The following is a 24,637-nucleotide window of genomic DNA, read 5'->3' as shown; positions in this document are numbered from 1 at the left end:
CCTTTGGCATGGACGGTATTCTTTCCCACATTCGATCACTGGTTGTGCAACACACGATAAAAGAAAGTGGCAAAGGCTGAACCCGATTTCCATCAATGCCATCTCCAAGAACATGGGTGGGCTTGATGTCTAAACACTGGCCTTATGTTTACTGGAGTGCCCGGTGTCAATGCACTATATCAGACTTTCACACTCAGGGCTCGATTCATGGAATTTTTTGCACAGTTCAAAGTGAATTTGCACTGCCAACAGAAACCCTGATTCATGGAACTGAGCAAAGTGCATTTTTGCAGTGCAAAGTCATTTTGTACTGCAAAAATGACTTTGTACTGACTGCACTGGCTTTGCACTGAAAAAATGTACTTTGCACAGTTCAATGAAGCAGGGTTTGTGTCGGCAGTGCAAAGTCACTTTTCAGCATGCAAAAAATTCCTTGAATCGGGTCCTATAGTGTATATGGCCTGATGCTACTGTATGTGTTCTTATTGCAGAATACAATAACTGGATCTTCCTCACTTTTTGGTTAATGGGGTTCGGTGTCACAGTGGCAGGGAGAGTATATCCAACATATCAATGGTGACAGCCGACTCTCTCCTTTTGCACCAACTTTCATGTAAAATGGAAAACGGATGCCCAAATCAATGCTAAAAGCATCAATCTAAGCCTTTCTAGAAAACATACGATTTTTATTTCGTGGACATAAAAAAGATATATTTTTTTTAAGATGATACGTTATTCCATCCTTATGCAAATCAACACATAGAGTCCGATTCGTGGAATTTATTGCATGGTTCAAAGTGACATTGCACTGCTGAAATGTGACTTTGCACTGTCGACACAAACCCTGATTCATGGAACTGTGCAAAGTGTATTTTGCAGTGCAAAGACATTTTGTGCTGCAAAAATGACTTTGTACTAACTGCACTGACTTTGCACTGTTTGTGACGGCAGTGCAGTCACTTTTCAGCAGAGCAAAGTCACTTTGAACCGTGCAAAAAAAGTCCATGAATCAGGCCCATAGTGTGTGACAAGTGAACCAGGGTTAGTAATATGCCCTCATTAGGTGATTCACAGTAAAATATTGTATCAATGTAAGCTCTGAATAAATGTATAATTAATGTAATTCTTTTTTATTTTTCTTGTGAAATAAGTGATAATTAATTTTATGAGTTTTGATAAGTTTATGTTTTCTATGTGTAAAGTTTATTTTTAAACTGTATCACATTATTCAATAAAATTAAAATTAAATATTGTATCAAAAAACATGTTGCTCATGTGACCATGGAGACCACGGTGCAGCCCCGGTCACTGTTTGTTAGTGTTTTGTATTTATCCTGAATAAAGTATATGATAATGTCGTTGCACCGTGCTATAGTGGGGCGCAATGATTCATGGAACGTGTCCTTTGGGATTGCGCCATTATAAAACACTTCCATGAATATTAGCAAGAGCATGACCCTCAACAGTGAGGTGTTTTCTTAATGCATGTGCCCTGTTGCAAGTGGTATTTAAGCGTTGCCAAGTTTCCATGTTCCCGCTCCCCTCCACACCGTAGGGCGCATTTGCACTCAAGAGGCAAACAACTCTACACCTCTCTCCGGAATGTTCTCTGTAGAGTGTAATGGCAAATGGATACAAAAACGAAGAGGGCATGACAATTATGGCCGGCAGAGAGATTCCTCACAATATGCTGCATAAAGCTTGATGGTAGATGCAGCCAATCCAACACAGTGTACACCGATAAAGTAGACAGCAACTGGCAGACTACAACAGGCCAAGCCTTCCTGGACACATTAAACTACACCAGAGTTCCTGGAATTACTAAGAAGGTCAGGAAAAGTATCTATAAACAGACACTCTTCATAGAGCGGCAATTTTTACTGCCACATTTAAAAATGTCGCAAACAAATGGTAAACAAATTCCTCACATTCCCCAAAAAGTGTTGGCCCAGGATCTGTGAACACAGCAACAGACTTTATTTCATGCTTTCTTGCAACACATATCATAGTTAATTATCAACACAAAAACAGCAAATCACGTAAAATCTGAAACGTCATGTAAACATAGCAACAGCATAAGCAGCTGAAAGTGCCAGTGCTATTGATTAAAAACCTAAGGTGTGTATAACCACACTGGTGTGGGTGCAATCACCAGATGGCCCACTCCCACCCGACCACAGGCCAAGCATTCTTGAACAAACATTGAGGAATTCATATCAGGAACACAATTTTATTTATTTATTTAAATTGTATAAAGCACGTAAACAGCCCGAGGGCATCGAGGCGCTGTTACAGGAGGACAACTTAGTTACATGGTACGTGCATATAAGTTACATGTAAAACATTACTTACAATAAGGCATTGACGCATCGTGCTTTACATGGCAAATTATGTACGATAGCTAAACAGCTGACAGGTTCAGGCAAATAGTTTTGATAGCTTTGCGGAAAAGTGAGTGGGATGTTTCTCCTGTTAGGTGGGGTAGGAGGGAGTTCCATTGCATGGCAGTTGTGAATGGGAAGCTGGAGCCAATATTTTGTATACAATAAAAGTGGGCGTGTGCAGGCCAGCACTAGGAATTGCAACCGAGTGGTGACTCAGAACACATTGCCTGTGCATGGAGAGATGCTGGTCACCATATTAAAACCCACCGCAGACCTATCCTACTCTTAACGCCTTTACTAAGAACTACTTATGCTCCACTCCAAAAGGATTCACAGAGGTTTCTCTTCACATGTACAATTCAATATCTAATGATAAGCTTGAGCCCGTTTACTGTGGATGTTCTCGTGCAGGACATTAAGTGTATTGGGTAGATAGCTCGTGAGTTAGGTGCTCCCCTCAAACCTGCCAACTGCCGGTGCTTTGCAAGTTTGAATCCCTTCGTCTTTCTGAGGATGATACCCATTAAATAGGATAATAATAATTGTGCCTTTTGTAAGTGTGTCAGGAATCCAGCATTAAGTGCTGCGTAAGAACACGTGCGATTAGTATCCTGCTTTTAATAGGGCAAAGGGGGGCTAGGGACAGGCACAGTCACACATGCAGAATGAAAAAGAAAGCCTATAGCATTTATGAATAATGATAGAGGGTCATCATCTGTAAAAGCACTCAGGGCATTGCAGTGGGCTGTCAATGTACCTGTGCCGCCCCCTGCTCATCCCACCACCACCCACTGACATCAGCATAGGACAGTAGGCGTCCATCACATTTTACCGGCAGCTGAGCCATCCCCAAGCAAGCCAAGGCTGAGACGTGAACGGCTCTACAGTTTTCTTTCATTGAAGATGTATTTTTCATGTTTAAATGATATTACATTGCTGTTCATAGCATGAACGTGTACTTAACAATGTATTTGAATTTTGGATTTCTGGGTGGTAAAAGGGATATGGGTGGTAGGCTTTTTTTTCTCCATCCTCTTGAACTCATTCCTCTGTTCATGGTTGTATTTAAGGGGTTGAGGGGGGAAAGTATCGCTTGTTATCAATGTATTGTGTTCTTTATGGATAGATGTCTTAGTTGAATGTATATTACAATATATTTTTAAGTTGTCAAAATGAATAAAGTAGTTTAAAAAAAAGATGCATTTGATATTGAAAATGACTGAATCCGTTGATTATATGTGATTTGTTGTCATGACTCCCATATTAATCATTCTTTCAGATTACGGATTCCATAGGAAGCCATTAGAAACCACTTCCTTTTCTGAGTGCTATATCCTCCAGCTGTGACCTCATGGCAGGGGATTATGGAATTAATAATCAACTCCCAAAACATCACATCGAGGGTGTTGCCATTTTCACTGCTATGTGTGTGTTATTTTATGGCAGCCGTCTGAAGCCTCTGGCTTTCTAGATGTGCTGGACTACAACTCCCATCAACCCTTGTCAGCATTTTGATTGTAGGAGTCTGAGTCCATGATATTTGGAGAGACGCAGGACTCAGGGTGCAGACGCCTGCCGTAGGTCGAAAGGCTAAGGACCCTGCTCTTGTTTTTAGTTGTGTCAGGCGGCGGGTTCAGGGGGACGGCGCAAGGGGTGCAACAGCGATGCAGATGAGCCATGCTCCACATAGCATTAGAGAAGCGCAGATTTCATTCACGGCGTGCACTCTACCTTGGGTCTACGAGGGACATTATAGAGCACTCTAGCATCACACTTTATCAGGTTCCGCTTCTCCTTAGTTCCTCGCTACCCGCTATAATGCTATACTTTAAAATGCTCTATTCTCCTACTGTGACGTCACAATAGAGGATTATGGAATTCATATTAAACTGCTGTGACGTCACAATAGAGGATTCAGGGGATACAGCATTTTCTCTACTCCTTCAGGTCCCCAAAAACGTGAGGGAAGCAGAGAAAACCCATTGCCCCCACCACAGCAGTCTACAGCTCCTCCTTACTACCCCTCACCCACTTCAACACTTGCGATGCTGGCCCCTGTGGTAGGGTGACCAGACATCCCGGTTTTACCGAGACTGTCCCATTATTTGGTGCTCTGTCCCCCTTTCTCAAGCTTATGTTCCCAGTGGAAACTGCAGCGGTCCCGGTTTTTTGTGGTAGGTCCAGTGGTGGAAATGGAAAAAATTTGGTGGGGTAACCCACAACACAGGGGCCGGGGTGGGCGAGGAGTTTGTGGGTGCGGATGCTGTGCCCGAGGGGCGCGGTCTAGATGGGGCAGGGCTCGTAGAGAACATCCAGCAATGCTGGAATACTTTTAAAAAAAAAAGCGCCTTTTACCTGCCACTGGTGTGTAATGCACAATGCTCGCTACATGTACAAGTGATCAGTTGTACATGTAGCGAGCATTGTTCATTACACAGTTGTACATGTAGCGAGCATTGTGCATTACACAGTTGTACATGTAGCGAGCATTGTTCATTACACAGTTGTACATGTAGCGAGCATTGTGCATTACACAGTTGTACATGTAGCGAGCATTGTTCATTACACAGTTGTACATGTAGCGAGCATTGTGCATTACACAGTTGTACATGTAGCGAGCATTGTTCATTACACAGTTGTACATGTAGCGAGCATTGTGCATTACACAGTTGTACATGTAGCGAGCATTGTGCATTACACAGTTGTACATGTAGCGAGCATTGTTCATTACACAGTTGTACATGTAGCGAGCATTGTGCATTACACAGTTGTACATGTAGCGAGCATTGTGCATTACACAGTTGTACATGTAGCGAGCATTGTGCATTACACAGTTGTACATGTAGCGAGCATTGTTCATTACACAGTTGTACATGTAGCGAGCATTGTGCATTACACAGTTGTACATGTAGCGAGCATTGTTCATTACACAGTTGTACATGTAGCGAGCATTGTTCATTACACAGTTGTACATGTAGCGAGCATTGTGCATTACACACCAATGCCAAAGCCACGGTAAAAGGCAATGCTGCCGTCGCGGGCACTTTTTTTGTCTTTTTATACATTTTTGAAAGTATTCGAGCGCAGTTCATGGGTTTGGGTGGCTGACTCTGGCCCGATCCCGAGATCCGGCTCCATACCTGGTGCTGGATCTCGGATCCACCGAGAGCCGGCCCAATGACCAGCACTGAGTAGGTCCTTATAGCTGGCAGGCAGGGATGCCCAGAAGAAATGCTGCATTTTACATCTTAAAATAGTGTTAGTTTGTGATGAATTAATTATAATATGTGCTTCTTTGAACAGTAACGCTTAAACACCCTTCTCCAAATGCTACTGAAGTGTACCACCTTCACAGCCACTTTCAAGAGTTAGTCCTACTTTTATGTTAGTTGCCCTTTCCCGTTTTTTTAAATTTTTAAATCTGGTCACCCTACCATGTGGACAGTAAAAGGGGCAGCACAGGGGAAGCTGGCCATACACCGCATACAATGTCAACTATTCCGAGTGACATCACACACCACTTCACCTTCCCTCTTCTCATCTATCAGTCGCCGTACATAACCCCTACCTCCTAATTGGTAGGTGGTAGCACCCATGAGAACTGAATATTTTAGGAATACAGAGCGATTGATAAACTCCAACCCCCTCGCCCAGCGATGTGGCTCAAGCGTAATTACCAGATGTTGCATGAGTGGAACACGCCCATGCTGTGCCCCTCTTCACAGCGCGCGTGACACCTGGCACGCACAATGCGACGCAGCCTATCGGCATTCGCGCCGAGGGCTCCGCCGTCAGAGGAAACGCACCTGCCACACATCCTGCCCATTTAATTGCCGCCCAGATTTGCATCCAAATGATTCAGAGCGTTGCGCAATACCGGGCGAACAAAGGCCAGTGTGCTGACGCAGAACTGCCGGGCTGCCATTGTACTCTCCCAATGCCCCAGACCTGCGCTGCAGCCACAGCAAGCCCCCAGGTGTGAGCCTTCACTACCTGTCAAGAGGAGAAGCACGCAACTCCCCTCCACCTGCCTCCGGCTTCAAAACTGGAAAGGAAGGGGATCAGAGGGTGGTGTTAGACAACTGCCAATGCGAAGCCAATGTCTGGTCCCATGCCAGGTACAACTGTGCTGAGTTACTCCTCACTGCAACCCCTCTAACTCATCCTTGCCACTGTGCCCTTCTGCTCAGCATGTGTGCCTCACTGTATCCTTCCAGCCATGAGCTGCGCACTTAACGCATCCTGAAAGCAAAATCCTACTACCAAAGACCAGGATGTAGGGGGGCCGGATTTAAAAAGTAAAAAACCGGGACATGGCAACTAACATAAAAGTAGGACTAACTCTTGGAAGTGGCTGTCAAGGGACTACACTTCAGTAGCATTTGGAGGAGAAGGGTGTTTAAGCGCTACTGTTCAAAGAAACACATATTGTAATTAATTCATCACAAACTACCACTATCTTAAGTTGCAAAATGAAGCATTTCTTCTGTGCGAGATTGTGCATTCCTGCCTACCAGCTATAAGGACCTACTACAAAAAACCGGGACTGCTGCAGTTTCCAATGGGAACATAATCTTGAGACAGGGGGACAGAGCACCAAATACTGGGACAGTCCTTGCAAAACCGGGACGTCTGGTCACCCTACCAGGATGTGAAGGCACAGGAACCCCGTACTAACCACATGCCCTAATCCATGGATCTGTAAACTTTGACCAACCAACGTTTTAGGGCTACAATACCCATGATCCCTTACTATTGTCTTTGCTGGTTAGGGCTGAGGGGTGTTGTAGTGCAAAACAACCTGAGAGGCAAAGGTTGCAAACCCCTGCTGCCTATAGCCATACAGATCATGCTACAGGTTTGGCTCCTTTATGAACATTTGGAGAGCAGGAACATCAAAGATGGATTCCTGGCCCCTAATGTTTTGTGTCCCTCACAGAACAACAATAAACTGCTAGAACCGTTATGTTCAAAAGAGAAACGACAGGGATATGGAGATTTCATCGCCCGCAAATATATGTGGGGTGGGTGGGTAAGGGTTATTTATTTATTTATTTGGATTTGTAAAGAGCCCAAGGGATTCGAGCCGCTGTTGCATGAATCGTCTTAGTTACAGTCAGGTTACTCTGCTCATGGTTATAATTAAGGTGGGGGAGCAAAGGGGGAGTTATGGGGATCTCCCCCTGCGTATATTTGTGGCCAAATGGCTTAAAAGAAATAAAGAAATTCGATGGATTTAGATTCGACCAAACCTCCTTGATGAAATCACATAGAAGCAAAAGAATTCATGGAACATATGTTTACAGCATTCGACATGTAGAAGGGGAGCATCATGGGCTTTAATGTGCATGTGGGTGTATGATATTTTAAGCATGGTTAGTAGTTAAGGAAGCAGACTAGGGTGAAGATGGAGGCTAGTGGCAACATTGCAGAATTCTGAATCTGGGGGTTTAGACTTACTTCAGCACCGGACCAAAGTAAAGACTCATTTCTACTATATCTCTCGTTGTACTGTACCTCATTATGTATCAACCTGTGATCACCATGTAACCCTGGTCACCCGCACTTAGTATGTTTTTTCCCGTCATTGTCCCTGTTTACTATGAATATGTCTGTAACCTTTTGAACATGTTATAAGTCTCTGGTGCCCAGTTACCTCACGGTTCGTCGCGCAGTATAATTATAAATAAAGAAACTAAACTAAAGAGTGATTGTAGGCAAATCACCTGGGGTGATATTAGAGAAACTACATCGGTGCAAGTGCAATTAGCACTCGGGCAACAACAAAAAAGGTCCATGTAGGTGTGCACCAGGGCAATGTTTGCCCTTGTCCTAGTCATTTGCCCTGTCTGAAAGCGTATGTTTATGCATTAAGGCAATTTGTGCCGTACGGCTGATTGCGCTTGCACAAGTGCATATTTCTTGAATACAGCCTCTTACCTCCATGTGCCTTACATCCGTGGTGGCTGGTGACTGTTCTCAATGAAGGGGCGTAAATATCCCGCACTAGTAAACGTGAGTGAGAGTCCATAGTGAGGGCTCTCAACGCCACAACGGGTTTCCGTCACCCCCACAGACATTGTTTAAAAAAAAGGGTCAACATGGTGCATTTTTACTGTATACTTTATGTGAAAAATTGTGTAAAAAGACATGCAATGTATACATGGTTCTGTAATGTAACATAAGACAAAAAATCTAATAGATGGCAGATAAGAAATACACTTCCAGTAAGCCTGTGCTCACAATACATGCCAGGATTGCAGCTTCCAGTAAACAGTCCTAATGGCCTTGTCAAACAGTCCCAGTACTGCCACTGTAAGTAAACATAGGTAAGGCCAGAACGGACACTATGAGTGCACACACTCACATGCACACCACACACACATACACACATTGTTTTCATCACTATGAACGAGCCACCACTGCCTCACATTATAAATATCTTTAAACTTGTAGTGCGCGATTCAGAACTGCCCCAGGTACATGTTCCCAGGCACCCGCCAGGAGGTTCTATACCAAGAACCTCATCTCTGAGATGCTCCTGTTACAATCCATGTCCCCTATTGGTGCACCTTTGAGCTAGGACAGCAACCTATCAAACAGCTAAAGAAAAACAGCGTTCTGGCACAAACCTTTCAGGGTGCCTCAGGCCATTGCAAAGAACCACAGACGCAATGTCTAATCATGGCAGAAGGAAAGAAAAAAACAACTACAAATCAGCAAAGCTAACCTTGATGTCTTCTAAACAACTGTGAATGTTGCATAGTGAGCGAGCAGAGTGTTTTGTGTTTTTGGCAGAATCTACGCTGGAGATCTAAACTGTGCTTTACTTGGCTGCAATTCATCTCTTGGAGGAGCGGCATACCTCCTGCATCTCAGTCTTTCTACACTGTTTTCTATTCAGAGGAGGAGCTTTCTCACTGCTTGTTGTCGTGACCACTCTTAAGCCTCACTCAACGCAGAGTGAACAGAGTGTTTTGTGTGTTTGGCAGAATCTACGCTGGAGTTCTACTCCGTGCTTTACTTGGCTGCAATTCATCTCTTGAAGGAGCGGCATACCTCCTGCAGCTGAGTCTTTTTACACTGTTTCCTATTCAGAGGAGGAGCTTTCTCACTGCTTGTTGCCATGACCACTCTTAAGCCTCACTCCAAGCGAAACGCACAGAGTGAGCAGAGTGTTTTGTGTTCTATGTTCGCTGTGCACAGATCATCCAGCTGATATCGTATATTCATTACCTCACGATCCACAAACATTGCGTTAAGGGCATCTTTGCTATATTGCTGAGTGGGAGTGGTGAGGGGTGGAGAGGGTCGAGTGGAGCAGTCACTGCAGTTCAAGCAGGCCAATGCAGGTAAATGGCGCAACGGTAACAGCATTGACTCTGGTTTGCATAGACACCGAAACCGCTGAATTATTAACTTAACTTGTGTCACGTGACAGCACAATTTCGGAGGAGTAACTTAAATTGCAGCAGACAACCCTATCACACAGATTTAAAGCTACACAAGGGAATACTCATCACCATCACCACTTAAGCCCTGTGCCCAACAACAGCACCCAAGACTGTGTGTAAAACCAAGTGGGGAGATTGTGGGGCTAGACCCTTTGATCCCCAGCTCGGTCCACTGACAGAATGAGAGGGAAAGCCAAGAGTTATGTGTTGAGAAGTGGTCAAATACAATCTTCTGGAAATCTTGACTCATTAACTGGGGCACATCTGCCAACTTGTTTGGCTCCTACTAAACAAGGGAACATTCCCTTATTTTTCCTCAGTATCCCCTAAAGTCGTTCAGTCAACCTACTAAAGAAGGGTGTCCTGTCTTGGATAATACCATAGTCATTGCTAGTGACGTGACTACTGCCACGGAGAACACAGAAAGCTCAGACAGTGAACTATCAGGACAAGTGCTGTCACAGATAGAGCAACAAGCGAACACCACTATATTCGATGCATGTGTTAGCTTGGAAAAGAAATACAGGGAGCTGAGAATCTACATGATCGTTTGAGTGTCTCTACAGGCCTCGTTAATACACAGGAAGAAGTGAGAAACAAGATACCTGATATATTCTTGCCAGATGGAGACAGAATGGATGAATCTTTGGTGATTTACCACTCCAGGGAAATGTCTGAAACAGCAATGACTCAATGGATGGCGCCTCTACATCTCTTGCTGCCCTAAACTTGGCCCTGCAATCATTTATACGCCTACACAATACTGTAGCCCATGAAGTAAGGATGAACACCTAATCCTTAAATGAACCTGGGTCACTTTTAATAAACACAGTAAGGCCAGTGGTACTGATCTGCACTAACTCTCTCGTGCCTCAGTCAATTCTGGTACCATCTCAAAACCAATCCAATAAAATTCAACGAATTGATGTAATACCATCTGAAATTAGGACTTCTGATGGAGCCTGTATAAAGAAGAAATGAAATGCAACCTCACGTAAGGAAATTAAACCTAAAAACATCAAAGGAAGATCAAAAATCTCCAATAAGGGGTCGCACAAATTTCTTCATAATCTTGCCTTCATGGGAAAAAATATCATTCGCAATAAGCCCTCGCACGAAATCATCGGCATTACCGATGAAAGCCAGAGTAACGAAGAGGCAGGGAAATTAGCTAAACAATCCAAGGATGCACCCACCGACAGTGAATTAAAAGGGAAAATGAATTCCAGTGATTATGATAAGCTCCCTGAGACCCCCAACTGTAGATTCAATAAGGGTTTCGATGAGAAGAAACAAGAAATAAAGAGCGGTACTAAAAAGACATCATGAGAGGACACTTACCAACATAACACAGCTCAACCTCGAAGGAGGAACAATGGATCACAGGGAATCACAGGTTACAAGCCAAGCACCCAAGCTTTCAAAATTCATCAGCAAAATCTGATTGGCCATTCTACCACAAAACAAATGAAAAAGGCAAAGGATAACTGTTCTCTCTTTGGACAGGCTAATGAGTATGTTCCGATTTTTGAATCAATTCGTGAATCAGATGCTCAGGTTCCCCTAAACAGAAGCAGGCTGCTTACCCTTTTAACCTTAATCCCACAACTGAGCACAATATCATCAGAAGATACAAAGTATGTTCATCTGTTCGAGTACGATTATTTGGGATAGTGTGCTGCTCATTTCCACTCCAAAAATTGCGGCATGGTTACCTCCAAGGTTGTAATGACCCCCATAGAGTTGCAAAGCCATAAATGCACAATGCAGTCAGAGATTAGGAAGCTGATCTGACCTGGGCAGACAAAGCTGTTAAAAAGAAGAAGCTCAAACAGAACCACAGACTACATAACACGCAAAAATATATCGCAAACAATCAGGATTTGCTACACGAAATTCTGAATCAGGACACACAAGCAATTTGGTGGACACTAAACAATAGAAACTAGCAGCAGACAGTGGCTCAAGCGACAGTGGTCAGTGAGGGGGCATGGGTAGAGTACCTCCAACAAAATATGAAAGTGTCAGCGAGGCCTCACAACAACTGCTATACCCAAAATCCACAACTCCGTCCCACTCCCTCGTATTTGATATGAAAATCATAATAAGCAGGTTAAAGAATTCAAAATCGACTGGCCCACATACAGTAATGAACGGTATCATCAAGAACAACCCGGAACTCTGGACTAATATCCTCTTCCAGCTGTTTACCCACGTAACTCAGGAGAACATCTGCCCAAAGTCTTGGATAGACTCAATACTGGTCCAAATCTTCAAAAATGGGAGTAGGACTGAACCAGAAAGTTATAGACCAATCTCATTGCTGGATACCACCTCCAAAGTATTTGAAAATATGGTACTAAAGGAATTAACAATGTGGGCCGGAAAAAAGCCATCGATTGAGCCCCCTACAGACAGGATATATAAAGGGGTTAGGTACAGTAATGAGTGGCCTTGCCTTGAAGGCGTGTCTATCAGAGGTAGGATCACATTCGGTGCGTTTCCTGTACATTGCAGTGATCGACCTGTCTTCTGCATTTGACAACGTCAACACCTCAAGGTTATGGGAAAAGTTGTTAGAATAGATCCATGCCTCTTTAGTATGTTACAACTATTATACTCTAATAACACTATGAGGGTCAGATTAAACACCCTAGGAGATCTATCTCAGAAAATGAACCTAAAATAAGGAGTGAGACAGGGGTGTGTGCTATCCCCCAACCTATTTAACTTGTATTTAGCTGACTTGTGGACAACAGTAAGGAATGGGGAGGTTTTTTTCCAACTTGGTCAGGGTTGAAATTAAGGTGCATCGCTTTTGCGGACGATATCCTACTTATGGATTATACCCTGGCAGGACTTCAACGACAACTGCTGGGAAGTGAAAGTTATTTTAAAGCCAACTCCCTGCAAATTAACACCAGAAAAAGAAAGTGCAAGAAGTACACTTGGAAGTTGAACAACAAGCCTTTACAGCATGTAAACTCAATTCGCTACTTGGGCTTTGAGATCGCAGTAAAAAAACAGCGTGAGAAACAAGTGGAGAGAATAGAAAAGTAAATAACATCATATATGTCACTGTTGAAAATGGTAAAGCGAAAAATGTGCCTCTTTTCTCTGAGTCCGTTGATAGAGTTTTATAAAGTAAAAGTGCCCCTGATAGTCTTGTACGGGTGTGAGTTGATGAGCATTACTGACAGGAAGTTCTTTGACGCCCTTGAAGGAAAGATCTTAAAACAAGTCCTGGGTCTCCCGATCTTAGTCCCAATTAGCATCATCAGATTGGAACTAGGGAGGTCCTTACGACCTTGGAGGTAGAGGGTTAACGGGGCCGGTAGAGCGGCTGGGCCCGTTAACCTCCTACCGCCTCATTACGAGGTCCGCTCGCGGGACCCGCTAAGGATGCCTGGTTTTACCAGGCGTCCATAGCGGGTCTCGCGAGCGATCCAGCATGCTAACAATGGGCCCGTCATTAACGGCCCTGTTGTTAGCTTGCTCCCCATTCCCATTGAGCCCTATGGGAGCTCGAATGGGAATGGGGATGGGTTCCTGGAATGGGGAAATACCGGGCCCTCCAAGGTCGGAATGGCCCGGTATTACCCCATACCAGGAACCCGGACCCGGTACTCGGAATGGGGGTAGCCATGCCGCAAATAGCGGCATGGCTACCTCCAAGGTCGTAATGACCTCCTAGGTCTCAGTACATCAGCAGGACGATAGCCTTGGTCAATACTCTCGAAAAAACAGATGATTCCACAATTGGGCACAAGATACAAATCCATTTCTGAAAAATCTAAACAAAAGATTTGATAATTTTCGAACATTGGTCCTGAACCTGAAGCAGTTGTTAAGAGTAAAATCAAAAGATGGGCTAGATCAACGGATTTGTCAGATCAGGCTCGCTTAAAATTATATGCAGGAAAGGGTCTATTCTATCTTCCAGCTAAGAACTTAAAACAGTACTTGGTAAAGTTTCCGTCCTCTGATTATCATGACTGGTATTTGAAGTTTAGGTTCAACTGTCTTCCTACGTTAGAGGTCCTTGTCCCAAATGTAGGAGTAAAGAGAGAGTTACGCACCTGCAGAATGTGTACTTCTGACTCGATCGAGTCATTGTTTCATTTGGTGATGTTATGTCCTACTTTTGTCAACCTTAAGAGGTGTAGTTTTGAACGGGTCATACATTCAATCTCTACTGTTCTATCAGATGACCTATGGCATGGACTTATGACAACATCTCATACATCACTACTAATAGCCCTGGTTAAAATGTTCTAAGATTTTTTTTTTTTAAAATAGATAAAGTCATTGAACAAGGCACTCTTGACTTAATCAAAGTATGTGAAATTTTAAATCACTGATTTTTAATAGAAGCAGGATTTTTAGCCTTGTAGTTGGCAGATGTTACGCATACAAATATTTTGTCTATATCTTTTTGGTCTTTTTTGATTGCTGATTGCATTGTTTGAAATGAATTGAGTATGAAGATATCTATCTGTTTTATGTGATTGTGTAAATGTACATTTTGTACAATACAACAAAAACAAATGTTGCATAATCAGAGTATGAACCTGTAAAAGAACATTGCATCTAAATCCGAACTTCCGTCCACCGTCGGTCCGCGCTCTCATTGAGTCTGATCTGCATAATGGCAACTTCATGTACTCAGCTTCTTCGGAACAAGGAGGCCTCTCTCCAGGATGTGACTAATGCAGTTGCACAGCATGTCCCCTTATGTTGGCCAAAGCAAAACACATTCCCCACAATAACCGCTGCCATTCTATGTCCCAGAGCACGCCTTGTCCTGCCGTAAATTCAGCCATGAGCCAGCACTAGCCATTGATTGTGAGTACACAAAGGAAATAGCCTTCTCCTTGTTGGTACGAAAAGCAACAAGTTGCTAACCACTGTATCTACAACATCGGATGCAAAGATCACTCTACACAACATACTGCAGGCTTGAAATGTGGCATACAACCTGTGTAAGAGCAAAACTCCTTAATATTTGCTCTCCCTAGTTCAAACAATCCTCACAGAAGATACATATACTCTTTGACTGTTTCCCAAATTGTTGTATTTCATTTAAAGGGATTTTATCTGGGAGCTTTGTCTCAAGACCTCAACATTGTCAACAAGAGGTCTGTCACATAGGAATTAATGAGTCCATTATTTCAAGATTCAAATCATTGCCAAGTGCCAAATGGAGGAAGTGTGGTTCTAGTGCCTCTTCCCAGGAGACATTTAATAAAGAATACGAATATGAAACACACGTGAATAGTGTCATTTATTTGAAGTGGTAATTTTGTGTTGTGACAATCCAGCAATAACTAAGAGCCCAAGGGATGCTTTTACTAGCTGCCACCACAATAAATGTAATGGAACATACAATATCGGAGGCTCTCCAATAATTGTTTTGCTCTACATTTGTTCAGGCAGCGTTGACTAATTATGCTGGGAGGATAGCTCCGGGGCAGCGCATTTGTCTTGGAAGCAAGACAACGCAGAGCAACACAAGTTCGTATCCCTGTCCCGTGCTTAGAGACTGGTCTCTATAGTGCCCACCCACAAACTAAATCGTTGCTTGGTGCAAATAATATATGTATAATTCCCCAAGAATGACTGGCCAATGGGAAATTGGCATGCCCCCAGACAGCTTTACCCTGAGAGGGGGCGCCCACTCTCAGCCTCTCCTCTTCTAAAATTCGGAGAATTTTCTGGTTGAGCCGATAGGAATCATTATCTCAAAAGATAAGGAGTAACAGAGGGACCAGGCATTATATTCTCGCATCCACATCCTGAAGCTGTCCCAATGAGTATTTATGAAACACTTCAATATCAGGGTGAGTGTTGGAACATTAAAATGAACACCAAGCCCAGTGTCAATTATGTGCTTAAAGATTGAACCATATAACCCTTTTATTACAGACATGTTTGTGAAATAGAAAGACGTGTGGTCTTTCGTATGTTCCCAAAATGATCTTTGATACTGTGCACAGCAGCTTAGTGTTATTTGCCTCTTCCCCTTTCTCATAGAGGTATTTCGAAAGAGTACAGTAGGAAACCATATGTACAGTTAAGTCTAGGTTTTTGCCACTAAAACAAGTGCAGCATTCTTAATATGAGTAAAATAGATACTGGAAGTGATAACTAGAAATGAACATTGTATGATTTTTTAAATAATCAGATTACAATTTGAGTACAATTAAATAATGTTCTTTTTTTCAATAGGTTGTTTTGCCAAGAATACACACCATCTTGTTCCTCAAAATACCTTTCCTTCTTGGAAAGGTTCACACACTGATTAAAACCAATGATATGTTTCTTCTCTGGGCACCAAAGCAGCATTATAGTTTGTGTGCTGGCCACTGATTGGCTGGAACCACAATGACATAGAGAGAAATTAAGAGTGGACAAGAGAAGGTGCTTTTACCCACAGAGAGCGAGACAGCGACACAAAAAGAGAGCAAGTGCGCTAGCATGGTGGCATATGACACACCGGGTATCACGAGTTAGCGTTATTTTCACGCAAGTCAATTGTATGTAATGAATTGACCATGGAAGGATGACGCGTTGAATGGGCCTCACTGGAACGCTAACAGGCAACGGCAGGTCACACAGCAATGTCTGCGGCTGAGTGCTTAACTCACTGAGCTATCTGAAGCATCTGAGAGGAAGAGAAATCTAAGATGGCAAGGGTACAGAAGGCAAAGTGAGATAGAACTATTCAACTAATTGCCATACTATATTATCATGACGCTGATAAAGAAAAGCAATTCTATCGAAAATCATTGCAACTGTTTTCATTTACTGGGTTGAATGAAGTTTTAATCAGTTAAGAATTGGAATATAGCTATTAGTCTATTCTAAACTAATTTACATTGTACAAGTATTGAAGAATCTATAATAGTTGCTTCAAACTTATTGTGTGAAGCCAGGTTCTAAGCACAGCTCATTCTGGAAAAGAGATCAGTTAAATCAAGGCAGCCTCACTCTCAGTGAGGGCTCCTGGTTGTTAAGTGTCTGTGAATGCTATGTCCTTCAGAAGATACAGGGAGGGTTGGGTTTCAAAAAGTGCCTGTGTGCACAATAAGCGTGGTCTTTAGCACTAAGCTCCAAAGACTGGTGTTGCACTCTCGTCCTTCCAAAACATTTGAACTACAATTTCGGCTTGAGTGAAACTATTTATTTTATTTCATTTTATTGTGCATTTGTTAGACGATTATACAGCAAGTAAATTATGTTTCAAAGCGCCCACAGGGCAACAGGGAAGGGGCATGGGATTGAAAACAATTAAAATAATAAAGGATAAAGACGGACCTACTAGGCCTGGAGAGCATTCAGAACGTGCAAGTGAAGAGAGAGGAGAGGGGGAGAGGCAGTGGGGGGCAGGGGGTAAGTGCTAGGAATGACCATGCTCGTGAGTGAGCAGCAGATGTAAGTGCCCAGTGGAGGAAGTGCTAGGGAGAGGTCAGCTGCAATACATAGGTACGTGCAGGCCTACAGTGGCATAGGCCAGTGGGTGCCAAGGCAAGTGCTGAAGGTGATTGGGTGTGGGCTGCCATTTTCTCAAAAGCATAATATATGAAACAGCACCTGGTGAGGGAGGTGTGGTGGCCGCCCAGCAAATTAGGAGGCTCAGAACGGGGGGCTTTGCTGCATGGTAAAGCCACTGCTCCGAGCTTCCTCGGACGCACAAGGGTAAGTGTGCCACAGCACTCCCCTGTGTTCTCTTCTCCAACCCGCTAACCCCCATTTCCATATCTCTAACCCTCCCTCTCCCCCACTCCATTTACCTGGCGCTCCCTAGTCCATCGCCAGAACTGGGAACACTCAGTGTTTCAGGTGCATCCAGTTATGGAAATGGGTGCCATGGAAAGAGAAAAGGGACTATGTGTAGTTCCAATCTCCCTCTTCCATGGCGGCCAGCTTGGTTTGTAGATTTTTTCAGTTTCAGAAATGGCAAACACGTTGTTTCTAAACTTGAAAAATAAACTATTCAGCCCTGTGATGCTAATAGAAATACAACCCCTTGATGGCGGCGGGGGGCATTACAGGGTTCAGGTAATGCCTCGGGCTATCGTTAAGGCCTTCCCTTCTCTCAGGCATATAACGTAGGCCCTGGGGTATTACCTGACCCGGTAATGCCCTCATCCCAAGATTTATTGCTTAGATATTTAGGTTTTCAGTGTGCACGTCATTAATTGGGGAACGCAGTAGTCTCATCTAACACTTTAGGATAAATAGAATAGTTAAAACGTGTGTGAGTAGTTAATGAATTTTATCTGTTTATCCACAATTAATAGGTAAACTGGAAGGCCTTCCAATTATACACCAGTAGCAAAGCAATGGTCCTGCTCTAAGATGGCTGCCGCGTGCACTGCAGAGATTGTTGCATTGCACTGTGATGGCTTCTGGGATTAAATGTCAGGGCTAAAGTAAGATGTTGGACACAATTCAACATACGAGTGAGAACATTATTTGCTTTGAGGGCAGCTGTTATCAGATACAATTCTAACCCTCCTCTTTTATTCTCTCTTAGCGAGCAGAGATATTGAGTAGTGAAAGAAAAGTAGTTGCTGGGCGGTTTATACATTCAAATACGTTTTCTAGAATGACATATGAAAATCTAGCAATTCGATTGGACAAGCAGGACATGAAACAGGATTTCTTTTTTTGCCCCACCTGGTGATGCAAATCACACATTTGCGACATGTCAACATATTTTTTAGGTAAATGAATCGAATATCAAATTGTAGAACAAAGTCCCCTGGCCTATACTTTCCCTCCCAAAGTAACACATTATTTCCTAGTAATGAATGGACTGATCCCTTTGTAATCATATTATACATTTGCGCTATGCAATGGCCGGGGACTTTCCTGTAATTATAGCTCCCATCTGCATCATTTTAGATCCAGGAGGAAGGAGACTTGACATGGTTCCTTTGCTCTAGCCCAACGGAGACCTGCACGCCAGAGCCCTCCAATTTCTTTGGACTACAACGCCCATGATCTCCCACCATTGACTATGCTGGCGAGGGTTGATGGAAGTTCTGTCTGAAAAACATCTGGAGCGCTAAAGGTTGTAGACACTTGCCCTAGCCCCTACATGTTGGCAGTGGCAAAAACATGCATACAAGTGTTTCACCCATCACAGACCCTCAGCCAACCTGACCACTGATATTCTCTGACTACTGAATGATCACAGTGGCGTAAACCAATTAAATTACATATTTGTTGCCACTTTTTGTGGCAGTGAATACAATTGGTGCTTACTTTGGAGAATGCAGGCCTTCGTGAAATGATTGCTAGTCATTGGGGCTAGTTGGGTCTTTGTAACTGATCTGTTAGGGGGGAACTGTTTTCACCTATTTGATGAATGATTAATTTTATTGCACATCATCCCTGCTGACTTGTGGTTAATCCAGGGTACGAAAAGAAGAAGTGGAACTATGTTCTCTACTGGCCTGCCCCCGCTCCTCACAAACCCCATTGCCACGCTCCCTCCCACGCAGAATACAAACCCCCAGTTACATGCGCCTGCTATTTAAGGGAATGTTCATTGCACTTCTCAGAGGAGCAAGTTTCAACTTCATCCTACACTTTGATTTTAAAACTAAACCATTCCGTAAAAGTATAGGAACAGTAAAACGTAATAAATTAAAATAGAGGAGTACCGCTCCTGTCCACTTCGACCGCTGCAATAAACACATTCAATCTATTAAAACCTTTTTGTAAGTATGAATTTAAGGGTACTAATAATGTGTTACAATACTGAAGGTTGTTGGCTGGAAGGATACGCATTAATGTTAACCACAGGCAGTTGCTCTGGGCAACCCTCCAGACCATTGTTTTTTAGCCTGCCAAGCCATTACAGAAACGGGAAGACCATATGAAATCAGGCTTGGCCCCACCCCCAAAGGGGCTGTTCAGCCCAAACTGCTTGGTAACATCCATTCTGTACAAGAGCACAAGCAACCCTGCATAGGTTTCGGCCTCATTGCACCTCATCAGTGAGTAGCTTGAGTCTCTAGGCACAGCAAACTTGGTGCCAACACCTGGGCCAACCCGTTCCATTTGGGATGACAAATGCAAAACTGAAGGTTGATGGCTGGAGTGTTATGAATTAACCTTAACCACTGGTGGCAAGCCGCTAAGACTGATTTGCACATGCCTGGTCTCCTTCTGCTATGGCACAGACAGGCTAAAAAAGATATTGTGGAAGGTTGTCCCGAGCAATGGGAGCCGTTAGGATTAATAACTTTCTACTCATCGCATTTGTTGGTTATGTTTAGTCACCGTAAATAGGTATGCCCAGAAGTGGGACCTTTGCTTGCAGCGCCATGGGGAATCAAACTGCATCTCACTGATGAGGCCCAACAAGTCCGAAACATGTCTGTGGTTGCTGGTGTTTTTGTGCAGAGGAGACATGACCTAGCAGTTTGGGCTGGACTGCTCCTATAGGTTGCAGGACCAAAACTAATGTGCACGTGGCTAGCCCCCTTCTGCAATGGTGTACAGAGGTAAAACGAAAATATGGCGCGGAAGGCTGCACAGAACAAGGCAAGTGGTTAAGATGAATTCCTTCCACCCATCACATTTTTAGGTTGTATTGTTAATCTATTATTATTTTCATCTGAACAAATGTGTGCATTTTCTTCTGTGCTTTTTTTCATTAGCACTCATATTTTAGAAGCACCTGGCCCCATGTCACTGCAGATATTGTGCACTATCATGACCCATCACTGCTGACCATGCTGGCTAGAACTGATGGGTTCTAGTCCAACACATCCGGAGAACCAAAGGTTGCAGAGCCCGGCCACATTGTCTGTGCTTTTCCTGATGATGTTTAAGTATAGGCAACAGGCATTTGATTGTGGAAAGCAGTTCTGAAATACAACATATGCTTCATTGGCGAGGCAGGCCTCATGCAGTGTGGCATTCCTCCATCTCTGCTTCAAACAGAAGGAAAGTGACTTAGCTCAAGGGGCTGCACATATTGGCAACCGAAGGCCACTGCAGATCGACTACACGAAAAAGCATTATTTGACTTATGCCCTTAAGTGAAAAGGCATATATTGTTGTCCTGACTACATAGGAACTCATTGTAAGCCACACCTATGTCCTCTCTTTAATGCCTCAGCATTGTTTACAGTTTGGGTAACTCGGCTGGTTTTTGCTTTTCACATTTCGACGCAGTTAAGTTTATAAAATGTTAACTTTGCATTTGTGCCCTTCAGTGTTTTTTAACACTATTGGCTCAATACATGGAAATGTGTGCAGAAATCCCGCAAGGGCCACACGCCCATAAGGAATAAAAAATGCGCACCCTGCATATTCGTGGAATTAACTGCGCAAAGGAACCGCATTTGCAAGTCGCTCCTGGAACGCCCCGACATGCCCCACGCAAAGTAAAAACAGCCAAAACAGCTACCTTTTACACAGTGCGTGGGGTCCCCGGCAAGCAGGCCTGCATCGTGGGGAGCCTGCGCATTGTCCCCTGTAACTGTTGCTGGCACCCCAGAAGCATGCATATAAAAAATCGTAACTCACTAATTATTCGGGAAATCTGTGTGCAAACCCCCGTAAACTGTGTCTGCACTCCGCTAAACTGCATACACGCACCCCTAAGTTTGATCTGCACCCTGGTTGTGTACACGCACCCGTATATCCAACATGCAACTCCACTTCGTCGCTACGATTCCTACAGACACATATAATTACGCCTGCCTTCGGTTGGCGGATAGTATGAAGGAGTTGTGTGGCCATTTCCCAGCTGAGGGATTACGCGATCGAATCCATGAATCTGTCTTGTGCCGCGCAATTATTGGTTTGCTAGCAACTGCCTGCAGGCCGTCCCTCAAAATGCCCACTTTTTGCATGTTCTTCCCCATGTTTGGTGTTCCGCCTCCTTCCTAGCCCACTGCGCAAGCTACACCAATTCTCTGCATGGTGTCTCGAACAAGGCGCTCGTTGGCTCGCAGAGACGTGCCAGTCCTGCGCAAACTCCACACAAGTCCAGGAGAAGTCTTGCGTATTCGATTCCTTGAATCGCGAAATGGGGACTTACGCACAGTTTCCTTCACAAAATGTAGGACATAGGCAAAGGGCATGTACCTGGTATCGAAAAATCTTCACGGCAGCTACGACATTAGTCCAACTGTCAATACCTGCAACGCATATTTGTAAATCATGGAGAATGAGCCAATGGGTCACAACCTCTTTTACTTCCTCCTAGAGATCAACTTCTACGTGGAACTTGATGTCAAACCCTTCCATACACAAGATGACCTGTGGATGAATGGCATTCTTCAGATGCTTTTCTAGTCTTTGTTGGTGACAGGTATGGGAAGAGGTGACCCTCTGGCCCGGTGATGATCATGAAATCTGTGCCTTGAGTACGGTTTCCCATGTCCATAATCAGGGAGATGTTCTGACCATCACAGTGGTCCACTGCCATTCCCACTGCCCCCATAACATGGTCAGAGAGTCGTGGCTGAAGTTCACAGGAGGTTGTGGGTCAATGAGGCCATGAAAGTACCTGATGCTGCACAATAAAGGAGTAGGGCAGTATCTCTACATCGAACATGATACCAATGTTGCCATTGAATTAGCAGGAGTAGGGCAGTATTTCTTTAGCGAACATGATACCAAGGTTGGTATTGAATAAGCAAAGGTGCCTTTCATGTTATTTTGTAACACGCTCAGCAATGGTAGCCTGGAGCATTGAGGGGGAATTAAGTTGCCTGTGTCTGTGGGACCTGCAGGCAAGGATGGAGTGTGGAGAGGGCTTGGTAAACACATCTGTGGATCAGCAAGATTCTCTGGTGTAATGGAGCAGGGTGGTGGTGCACATGTGTCAATTGCCTGCAGTCAAGGAGTGAGAAGCTGGCCTGTTGCCAATTCCTGTAATCAAGCATGTGGGCCAACAGGGAAGAGATGCCCAAATGGTTCCATGCTTCACTCGCAAGAGACTTTTTTGCCCATATGTAAAGTGGAAAGATGTGCTTGTAACTTTTATCATGTTAAATAACTTCATATGCCCACATTCTATGGGGGCCTGAGACATGCCTTAACCTCTTCTCCTTTGTGAGGTCTGCTTAGTGTACTTTGCAGTGGATGCTGTGTGGGCACTATTAACATAGGTGCCGGGGGTGTTGATGTGACGGACTGCAAAGCTGTACTACCTCTAGCATGTATTCTTTCAAACTGTTTTTGGAAGAGCCTGTACACTGGCACACAGAGAGTGGTGTTTGCTTCCTGTGCCCTGTGATTGCACGTGACAATTGCATGGCCTTGTCAATGCATGTTTTTTCCTTTTCTTTTGTTCTTATATTGCTTGCTATCAGAGGTATTGTCAAAGTAGAGGTGTTGTGTTGTTCGCTATCATCTGTTCCTTAGGAAATCAGAGGTGGGGAATTTTCAGGAATCTCCACTTGTTCATCATCCTTGTATTGGGCTCAATTTTTCTGTGGTATCTCTTCTCCGTCGTGTGCCTCACATGGTGAGGGCTTAAATTCCTCCCCATCCACTGAACTTCATCTACTGTCACTGAATGCAAGTGCAATTACATTTCTTACAAATATAATAAAATTAAGAGACATTCCACTGTTATTTACATAGGAAAGGATCTGGGACTACTGACTGTTAGGAATACTAGATGCAAAAAAAAGAGGTGATGACTGGAAGGTTTAGAATTAATCTTAACCACTGGCTTTGCTCTGGGCAACCCTCCAGACCATCGTTCTTCACGTGCCAAGCCATTACAGAAGGGGAAAGACCATATGCAAATCAGGCTTGGTCCAACCCCAAAAGGGGCAGTCCAACCCAAACTGCTAGGTCGCATCCCTTCTGCACAAGACCACAAGCATCCCCAAACATGTTTCGGCATTGTTGGGCCTCATCAGTGAGGAGAAGCTAGGGTCTCTATGCCCAGCAGGCACGGGACCCATGTCTGGACATACCCGTCCCACTCGGGGTGACAAAGCAAAAACAAAAGAGGTGATGGCTGGAAGGTTTAGAATGAATCCTCACCAGTGTCATTTCTCTGGGCAACCCTCCAGACCATCGTTCTTCACCTGCCAAGCCATTACAGAAGAGGAAAGACCATATGTAAATTAGGCTTGGTCCCACCCCAAATGGGCAGTTCAGCCCAAACTGCTAGGTCATATCCCATCTGCACAAGACCAAAAGCATCCACAAACATGTTTCGGCCTTGTTGGGCCTCATCAGTGAGGAGTAGCCTGGGTCTCTAGGCACAGAACACATACTATGCAGCCATCTCTAACAAATACAGTTGCTGCAGTAACAGGTGTAAAATGCCCAACTGAAACAATACTCTCTCTTCTCCTAACTATCCCCTTACATGTTTGAGTATTGCAGGAGAAGCAGACATGTTAGTGTTATTCACCTGTGCCCTACATTAAGCCGACTGCCCGCAACAGCCTTAGCTGCCTCCTCTGTCTACCAAATGCACATGGGGTTCTCACTGCTTTGGCATTCTGCCGCACCTACACATGCATGTGGAGTTCTCCCTGCTTTGGTTTTCTCTTCTCCCAGCAACATGCATGTAGGGATGGCACTGCTTTGGCATTCTCCTCCGACTATCAAATGCATGTATGGTTCTTCCTTCTTTGGTATTCTCTGCCTACCAAATGCACTTCCTTCTTTAGCATTCCCTGCCTACAAAATGTGTGTGGTATTCCCTTCCTTGATCTTGTCCTCCACCTCCAAAATGCATGTGTGTTAGTCCCTGATTTGTTCTACATTTTCTACTTGTCTACCTAATGCAATGGGGTTATC

At 44.0% G+C, this 24,637-nt stretch overlaps 2 protein-coding genes across 5 annotated transcripts in view; one reads left to right on the top strand and one right to left on the bottom strand.

The window, feature by feature from the left end:
* Positions 1-24,637, bottom strand: part of TG (thyroglobulin) — a 1,030,738-nt gene that overhangs the window by 264,811 nt on the left and 741,290 nt on the right. The window lies entirely within an intron of this gene.
* SLA (Src like adaptor) overlaps positions 1-24,637 on the top strand; it is a 142,191-nt gene that overhangs the window by 886 nt on the left and 116,668 nt on the right. The gene's annotated exons all lie outside the window — the stretch shown is intronic.

This window comes from Ambystoma mexicanum, chromosome 5q (genome assembly GCF_040938575.1).
Source record: "Ambystoma mexicanum isolate Mex_15411 chromosome 5q, UKY_AmexF1_1, whole genome shotgun sequence".
Lineage (NCBI taxonomy): Eukaryota > Metazoa > Chordata > Amphibia > Caudata > Ambystomatidae > Ambystoma > Ambystoma mexicanum.
Note: the sequence above shows the minus strand (reverse complement) of the source record. Positions and strands in the feature narration are given on the sequence as shown.